We start from the raw sequence: 9,718 nt of genomic DNA on the forward strand, positions 1-9,718 counted from the left end.
GATAGTTGATACCACTGGTATCTTGTTGTCACTGGTCTCAGATCGATAACAGTGTGATAAGATTGATGCTTATCATACCCCGAACACACTCTATGAAAAATATCTGAACCTGTTTTATTAGTTACTTGTTAGTTAGACAGTTACTTGGTATCGGATCGATACCAGAGTATCACTAGTGGATACCTGGGAATTACACTTGCCTTTGGCAGCTCAAATGAACATGGAAGTAAGCAATGAGGAGTGGGAGGAATGTCCGGAGAGTAGGGCTGGGCCATATTATACCTTTCACGGTAATACTGGTACAATGTTAGGCAACGATAAAGAAATGAAATATTGCGCTAGAATATAGGTAAAATGTGCATGCGCAGTGCCTTTGTTTTCATACGCTTATATATAGATAGATAGATATAATTTATTTTGAACATGCAAATATAATTGAAATAACAACAGAAAAAAATCAAAAAACAAAACTTAAAAATCATCAAGTTTTCATGTATATATCTATGTCTACAGAATGTGTGTGCTCGAAAAGGAGTAGGAATTTTTGTATTGATGTACTTGTCTTGATTTCATCTGTACAGGTGTTCCACACACTAACTCCTCTGACTGTAATGCTCTGATATTTTACATTTGTCCTTACTACTGGCTTGCTGAACATAAGGATTCCTCTCAGGTCATGAGTATTTGGTCTTATCTGGAGCAAGTTCTGAATGATGTGGGGCAAAGATTTATTCACTGCTTTGTACATTGTTTGCGCAGTTCTGAGGTCAACCAAATCTTTAAATTAGAGAATATTTAATTTGATAAAAAGTGGATTTGATGGTTCTCTTGAAGTAGTTTTATTTATTATCCTTATTGCTCTTTTTTGCAGAATGTATATTTGATGGGTGTGTTTTATACGTGTTTCCCCACACTTCCACACAGTATGTCATGTACGGGAGTATAATAGAACAATAGAGAGTATATAATGATGTTTGATTTATGAGATCCTTGACCTTATAGAGAATTGCCAGAGACTTCGATATTTTGCCTTTGATATGAGTAATGTGGGGAATCCAGGATAGTTTGTGATGTATTATCACACCAAGGAATTTTATTTCAGATACTCTGTCTAATTCAGTGTTATTTATTGTCAGTTTACTGTTAGTAGAATAAGTGCGATTCCCAAATATTATGAATTTCGTTTTGCTCAGGTTCAATGTTAATTTATTATGGTCAAACCAGGTCTTCAGATTATTTAATTCATTTTCTAGTTCATTCAGAAGTTGTTCCAAGTTACTTCCACAGCACAGTAAGTTTGTATCATCCGCAAATAATATTATTTTCAAAGACTTTGAAATAGCACATATCTCATTAATATACAATATGAAAAGCAGCGGCCCCAAAACTGATCCTTGGGGAACCCCACACACAACAGGTTTCAGTTCTGACTCCATGGCATTTATTTGGGTAAATTGTTTATGGTTTTTAAGGTAACTGTTAACCCATGATAATGCCACCCCTCTGACCCCATATGTACATAGTTTGTTAAGTAAAAGGGACCAAAGAAGCTGACTCAACAAACAATCGGCGTAGCTTTAAATAGCTGCATGCCTTATGACAAAGTAGCAAAGGCTGGGAGGAACTAACTAACGCAGTGATGCACTGTTTAGCCAGGGATATGATGCTCATTCAGCATGTGGAAAGAGAAGTCAATTATATCGTCAGTTATATTGTTATCGCAAATTTTCAAATATATAATAAAAATTTAAAATTTAAAATATATAATATTGGCCATATTGCCCTGCCCTACTGGAGAGTATACATAACTGTTCAGTTACGAGATACAGGCTTATACAATTAATTACATTACCATAGACTATCGGCTACACACTCTCTCCCCTGATATTCCACCTGTCTGTCATCGATGCAAATCCACCACTGGTAATTTGGCTCATTCTTTCTGGTCATGTAGTTATTGGAAGAGCATTTTTTACTGTTGCTCTGAAGCATTTGTAAAGAGCTGGGAACCAGACACATTTACAGCTATCCTTGGGGTGACCAGCTCTTTGACGTGTGTTAATAAGTATGAACAGATTGCAATCCGCTTTGGAATGGGAATTGCAAGAAAGTTAATAGTACGGCAGTCGGGTGGAAAAAAAAAGACTCTGCACTCACATTTGAGCTTTGGATGGGAAAAATTGTAAATATGTTGCATCTGGAGAGACTGAGGCTTCTCAGTGATATGAGACTCAATATATTTGAGAGATCCCAGCATTTTAATGGCATTTTTGAATGGGGAAACTTAGTATGCTGTGTGTGTGTGTGTGTGTTTGCTTGTGTCTTTACTGGGAAATACTCGAAGAAATAAAAAGAGGTAAGGGTATTTGTTTGAATAAAAATGCAGAAATCTACATCCAGTGCAGGAAATAAGATATACATTTTCCAATTCAACACGCAGCGTCTTTAAATTACAACCTTAGAAATGGCAATGCAGTCCAATCTTTCTGTTGTATTAATTTACATCTAATATCTTTGATGTTCCACTCTCCACCGCTGTGTGCTTTATGATCTTCGCCCGTCCAGGTTCCTTCAAACTTAGAAGCATAATCACATTCTTTCTGTCATTCCTGAAAGGTTTTTTGCTTCCTTATACATGTGTGATATTTGCTTAAGCAAGCGAACACAGCTGCTGGCATGCTATGGACAACTTGCACCGTGCTGCCACTGACCACTGCTGAGTACAGGAAAGGCCGAAACCCACCCACCATAAAAATTCTGGGCATATCTAAGTACATCATGAAATTTAAGGACTAATAAATGGAATGCAAAAAGGCATAAATGATCGCAAATACTGTTTCTATCGTTAAAATGATAAATACAGAAATCTTCTGGCTGTAATGAGCCTGATCAGCCAGCTGTATGACGGACCAAGATCAAATAGCTCTCCTATGGATGCACACCATCATATCTGCGCAGTGCTTTACCAGCTCTGTGCGGACGCTCTATCAAGCCAGCAAGCAGGAAATATGACAGCTCCTCACACTGTTGACAGAGACAGCAGCCAGGCGCGGCTGTACAAGTGGTTGCCAATCTGATAAGGTGAAGGGGTGACCTCCTGTTCAGAAATTAATGGCACCAATAAATCAAACACACTGAAAAACGACAGGCTCGTTTAGCTTCTCGTGCGCCCGGCGGAGCCTAAGAGACAAATAACACTGTCCAGCCTCATCCCCAACTTTAACAGGGCAGGATATTCATCTCTCCCAGCCTCAGTCTCACCACAGCGGAGAACCAAACCCCCCACCACCGCCACCACTACCACCACCACCCCACCCCCGGAGAGGATGAATGGCTCGCTCCTGTGCAAACTTCAGGATGACCTCCTCCGGCTGTGTTTTTGCAGCCCCTCCTGTCAGCGCTGAGGCTGAAAGATTGCAGGCACAGTGAGGCGGCAGGGGCGCCCTCAGCGAAAGCCGAAGCAGCACCGGTGAAAAACGACCGGCTCGGAACATTATAGAGGACAGTGGGCTTTGGGTGGGGGCTAAAAGACAGCCAACAAACTGTCAGCTAAACAAGTGAATATGAACTTCTGTATCACCTTGAATATAATGGCTGAAAGCGCCTTCAGTGGCTTGGGATTCCCAGCATTCTTGAAAAGCATCTTAGTCTCAGTGTATTTGCTATATTAAAGTTTAGTATGTGGTACGTTTGAACATTTTTGCACATATTTGCTCACTTTTTACCCCCTTTGATGAACATTTAATCATTTAACCTGTTGTTAATTTGAAATTGTTGCATAAGTAAGTCAACTTGAATACAATTTTTAAATGCTATGCCATTCAGAATATGCATATTCTTACTTATGAATGTGTCTATTTTATGTCTGCAAAAACTTCAACTAGCAGCTTAGGTTGACCGAGCAAAAGTCAGTGGATTGATCCCCAACTACTACAATCCATGTGCTTCATTGGGCAAGATACTGAACCTCAAGTTGCCCTAGATGCATCCATCTGAGTGTGTGTGTGTGTGTCTGTGTGTGTGTGGGTGTGTGTGTGTATGAATGTTCGATAAAAGCTTGGGTGAATGAGACTTTGAGTGCTCAAATTGAATAGAAAGGCACTATATAAGTGCCACTCTGTTTACTGTTGGATAAATATGCGCTCATAAGTTTAGAAGAACTTTATTTATCCCATATTTGGAAATTCTGGCATCATTATGTCAAAATTTTTCTGAAGTTCCTGTTTAGAGGCGTCATCAGTGCTTGTGAAGTCAAGCAAAATGGTTCGATAACAAAATAAAAACCTATTTTTTCCATGTTTTTGTGTCTTTGATCTCAGAATATTTTCAGATTCTCTTCTTACAAATTGAATTTGTATTATTTTATATATTTTAACTTCATAATATTAGACAATATTCCATTTTTGTACCACTTTAATATCAGGGCAGCTCCAGGATGTTATTTCCTTGTGAATTTACAAAGTTAATCTCAGAAAATCTGAGTTTTTCTTTAAATATTACACAACTTTTTTTAACCTATGTTTCTGAATTAATGTGCTTTTATGCACTCGTTATCCACTCCTGTGTTTATGTGACCTGTGGTACTTGTAGCTGAACTCATGGAAATTAGATCTTGGCGTTGGTTACATTTAGTAAAATCAACTTCAGGAGCTCAAACTAGCAAACTTATTTTCCAGTCATGCACACTGACATCTGTCCCGCAGCTTGCCTGAGGTATTAGAAAGCATTATTTCCACTGTCAATTAAACTGCCAGTTATGTTCAAGATCAACTTATTGATCATTTTGTTGATAAGAAATCTATCACGGAGCAAAACTAAATTTGCCTATAATCACATTTCCTCCAAACTTATTAGCAAATATTAGCACTGAATATCACAATATCAACACTCTAATATTGTCACAATCAGTTCATCCAAACACTCCAGCCAATCCCCAATGGGCTCCATTAATCAAAGACCAGCTGCAGAGGAGGGCTACAGTGGTAACCCAACAACTCTTAACCCCCAAAACCAGCGCCACCGCCACCCCCCCACCTCCACCACCACCACCCACGTCACCGCCTTCAATGGACTCCTTGTGCAGCACATAGGGCTCCACTGTGAAGCACGTCTGCGTGTCACAAAGAAATATTGACACTTCAAACATTCAGCTCGTTCCGTTTTAAACACTGGCAGTGTTGATTTTTGAAAACCCTGCAGTCACCGAGGTTTACCTTTCTACTGGAGCTATAAAACAAGACACACACACAAGAAGAAACGGGGGCTAGGTCCAGTTTAGAGGTTAGAGAAGAAACCCACTGACACTTACAGTGAGTCACTGAGCAACATTCTGGGAAATTTGCTAAAATCAGATCTCAAACACATGTAGATTAGCATAAATTGTGTTTGGGCCCAACCTAGATTAGCATGCAGCTGGTCTTGTTCTGTCAAAAACAGAGTCTGGCAGCTTTTAAAATATCATGTTTACTCTTCATATCTTGTTTATTTACTTGTGCAGAAATAGAAATGCAAAAATGAGAGATGGTTTTAGCAGCTGCAAACTTTTTTTGCTATTTATCGGGTAAACTTCGGGAGGGTAAGCATCTCTCACAGCGGCACGAAACCTCTTACCGAAATTCACATGTCATCCAAAGGTCGCTCCTTTCATTTCCAGAACAAGATAAAAATGTGTTTAAGAAAACTTTCTGCTATTCCTCATAATTACCACCATTGTCCTACTGTCCTACAATACAAGGCACAAAATGCAGAGATTTTTATCAAGGTTTTTTAAATAAATAAAAGTTAGGCACACAGACACAGTCTCAGTCTGTCCATCAGGGCCTCGGGAATAAACTTGCTCATTTGCTCTTTTTCCACTCCAGCCCAACCTCATGACACTGTGGAGGTCTGTGGGTAACACATTCAGGGATCCAATTTAATGATTTAATGCCACTTGCATTTCAGGGGTTATACATTAGCAGCAGAAGGGCTGTTGCATATAGTCAGGGATCTGAGAAGCCCTGTCTCTATTTAGTGCTGAGGCAGAAAGAAAAATTAATTAGCAACTAAAACTTATTTATTTGAGTATTATATAGCAATAAACACATTTAATACTTCCTGCACAGTCTAACTGTAAAGCTTGTCATAGATTTGACATGTTTGACTCCGCTGCCTGCTGTAAGTCACACATTTAACCCAGCAGTAATCATAATAATGATAGCAGCACGTTCATGTTTACCAGTTAAAGTATGGTAAACTTAGAATCTGAACAGTCTGTCTGAAGGAAATATCTGTTAAGTTCTTGACCTTTTTTCCTTCTTCTGTCACATGGATCTCTTTTTATTCGGTGCAGTTCGATTCAGTTTTATTCATAGCGCCAACAACAGTTGCCTCAAGGTGCTTTATATTGTAAGGTAAACACCCTACAATAATACAGCGAAAACCCCAACAATCAGACAACCCCCTAGGAGCAAACACTTGGTGACAGTGGGAAGCAAAAACTCCCTTTTAACAGGAAGAAACCATTGGCAGAATCAGGCACATGAACAAGTTTTTAGCATCACTCTGAAACAGGATATTTCTAATTTTAGAGATATTGTGCAAATTCAAAAAAGCAGTCCTATAACCTAACCTTATAACAACAACAATACAATAACCACCTTGTGTTTCTGCCCCATCTTCAATGACAGCAACAACAACAACAACAACAATAGTGCAGGCAAGACGGAAGTCATGGTGTGCTCTCCTCCCAAGGCGGTGCTACAAAAATTGTTTTAATGTATTTTTGCAGTGGTTTGCAGTTGTCTGCAGTTTGTTTGGCTGGTACTTTCATACAAATCAACTACTTGCAGAAGGCTGGATACACTCTGAAGCAAAACCCATTTGTCATTGTCCTAAAAGGAAAATATTCACTCACTATATCATCTACAAGCACCAGGTTCACAGTCCGAGGTGTATACTGACTGAACACCTGGAGGAAAATTACGGGCTGATGTGAAGCCAATCCATCATGTTATCCACTTGCAGTACAGTCACTGTAGCTTTACTGTTGCACATCAGTCCACCAGAAATGTAGTCTACTTCTAAAGTTTGGTTAACCGGTCAAAACTAAATCCTGCACCGACGACACTGTCTAATTTTACTTGTGTCCTAATCTTTCTGAAGATATTAAAATGCATTCACAGCAAGTGATGCAGTGTTAAGAAGTTCTGACTTACAAAACAAATAATGTCATCAAACTGTCAACTTCAAAGCTTTAGTACTTAATGCTTCCAACATGTGATTTAAATAAGAAAATGTTAGAGCCGAATTTGAGGGGGAACGCCAACTAAAGGATACTTCACGGTTTTAAATTGAAATGTGCTTTCCAGCTTTCCAGACAGCCCGCCAATACAAATTTTACATTTGTAAATGGAGTTCGGTGCTAATTCGTTCAACGCATTAACGACAGACGGGCTGATGAATTCCACGAGCTTGTCTATGAAATAAAGTTTAAAAATGGAACAAAAAAAGAAAAAAATGTTAATGGAAGCTCGAGCTTATCTCTCACCTTTGGGTCATCACAGGATTCACGGTGAGGGAAGTTATGCGGGCTCTGAGACAGATGCAGGACTCGCTGCAGACCCGCCGTCCACAGCTGTGCACTCTGCTGCAGCTCTGTGATGGCAGGGCGAGGCAGGCTCAGACCACTAGGGGCGCTGTGTGATAAACTGAGTGGTTTCAACGTTTAATACCGCAATAAGTGCGATTTTTACAGGCGTCTTTATGCATGACGGAAAAGAAAAAGAGAAAGAAAACAAGAAGAAGTTATGCTGCTTTTTTTTTTTTTTTTATAAAAGTCAGTCTCAGGCCCGTATTGAGTCATTATTTGTCCAATGACTTCCCAGAGCCTCGCTTTTTAAAGAAACTTTAAAAAACTTTACAAAAAAAAGTGGATCCACTTAGCCAGGAAGGTTGTGCTAAAATTAGCCTTGGCTAAGGGTTCCCTTCTCTTTTTTTTATTTTATAGGTCTGAAATATCAAGAAAGAGAAGGCATGTGCCACTTTACTGGCACATGGATGAGCTCATTGAGAAAAAAGAAAAATATAATCAAGAAACCACTGAGCAAAGCTTGGCTGCCACCTAGCGGGAGAACATTACGCAATCCCACTGCAAAACATAAACCTAATCATGTACTCCTATGGAAACAATGAAAGGACTAAAGGACTACATTTTGCATTTCAGATAAGATATGAATATTTCCAAAAGCCTCAAACACGTTTTTCAATTAAAATAATCAATTAGATGTTGGAACGAGCAGCTGCAATGCAAAGTTCACTTACTGGAACTTCAACATTATGCACTCCATACTGTACATAAATGCCACTATGCCACTTGTTTTGCACATTTCCAACTGCCGACCTCTGTATAGTTTATTTTTATTTAATTTTATATATATGTATACACACACACACACACACACACACGCGTAGATATACATATTTACTATACATATTCAGTAATGCGCATACACTTTATATTTGCACATATATTTATTGTTATAATCCTCAGATTTACCCATTCTTATATTTTGTTTGTTCTTACGTTATTGTATTGTATTTTGCACACCTCTGTTGCTTGTGAAGCTTGTACACAAGAATTTTACTCGCATGTGCTGTACCAGTGTACCTGCACATGTGATGTGACAATAAAAGTGATTTGATTTGATTTTAAAAAATAAACACATAAAAACTCAGTCAGAAATAGAACAAGTTCAACATATAATACAGTTAATGTAAGATGAAAAATTAGACAATTTACCTTGCAATCTGTATTCAGGTGTTTCTTCTGATTAGACTATAAATATAAAAATGCAATTTTCAATCATAGTTTGGCTTTAAATCTAGAACAATTTCTTTCTTACCTATTTCTAGTTGCAAGATGTGAACGCTTTTGGATTTGTAATGGTAGATGTTCAACATAAAAAAGCATGTGAGCATATGACATAACTAAATGAATGAATGAATGGTGGGAAACATGACAGAACAAAAAACTAAACAACGACAAATCAGCTACAAATCTAATAGGGCAACAAGTGTATTGTTTTTCTGCCTCTTCTTCTTCTCATTCTTTATGATCTGCATATAATACTAATCATCATCATCATCATATTATAGCACTTTTTTCCTGAAATGACAACGTAATAAATAAAGCCTGAACCATAAAATAATTGCCAGAAAATTATTTATTTATTTATGGTATTTAAAAAAAACTGGACTGTTCCTTGAACCTTCTGACTAATAAAAAAAATGAATTAAATATTAATTTGCATTTATGAGTTATAATCTACATCTGGCATTGTTGTACAATTTATTTAGGTTTTCGTGAAGAAAAAAAATCATACGGATTATCCACAGGTCTCAAAAACTCCTGTATGAACTATGATGCATTTGGCTTCATATGGTTAATTCTAACAATATGCAGTGATTGAGGAAGCATTAAGTTCAATTTCTTTTGTAAAACTACCAAATCATGCCATTTCTAAAGTCTTCACTCAAAGCTCTACTTCACTCTTGTTATTTAGAAAATGAAGGAGAATATATTCATCGTTCAGTCCTATCTAATCGCAGATTTGAGTATATCAGAGTAAACCTGTTTGCTTTTTTAGCTGTGATAACGCGTATGTGTTGATGAACTGTTGCTCTGATTGTTTCAATTTTCTCAGCCATGACGTAATAAACTCCCGCGCTTTAGTAACTC

The 9,718-nt window shown here is 38.0% G+C and overlaps 1 protein-coding gene across 1 annotated transcript in view; it reads right to left on the reverse strand.

The window, feature by feature from the left end:
* LOC116327313 (semaphorin-5B-like) overlaps positions 1-7,629 on the reverse strand; it is a 43,887-nt gene extending 36,258 nt beyond the window's left edge. The window contains exon 1 of the mRNA XM_031748866.2: positions 7,529-7,629. The gene's annotated coding sequence lies outside the window, so the exon portion shown is untranslated. The remainder of the gene's footprint in view (positions 1-7,528) is intronic.
* Between the last annotated feature and the right edge of the window lie 2,089 nt (positions 7,630-9,718).

Source organism: Oreochromis aureus, linkage group 23, assembly GCF_013358895.1.
Source record: "Oreochromis aureus strain Israel breed Guangdong linkage group 23, ZZ_aureus, whole genome shotgun sequence".
NCBI classification, from domain to species: domain Eukaryota; kingdom Metazoa; phylum Chordata; class Actinopteri; order Cichliformes; family Cichlidae; genus Oreochromis; species Oreochromis aureus.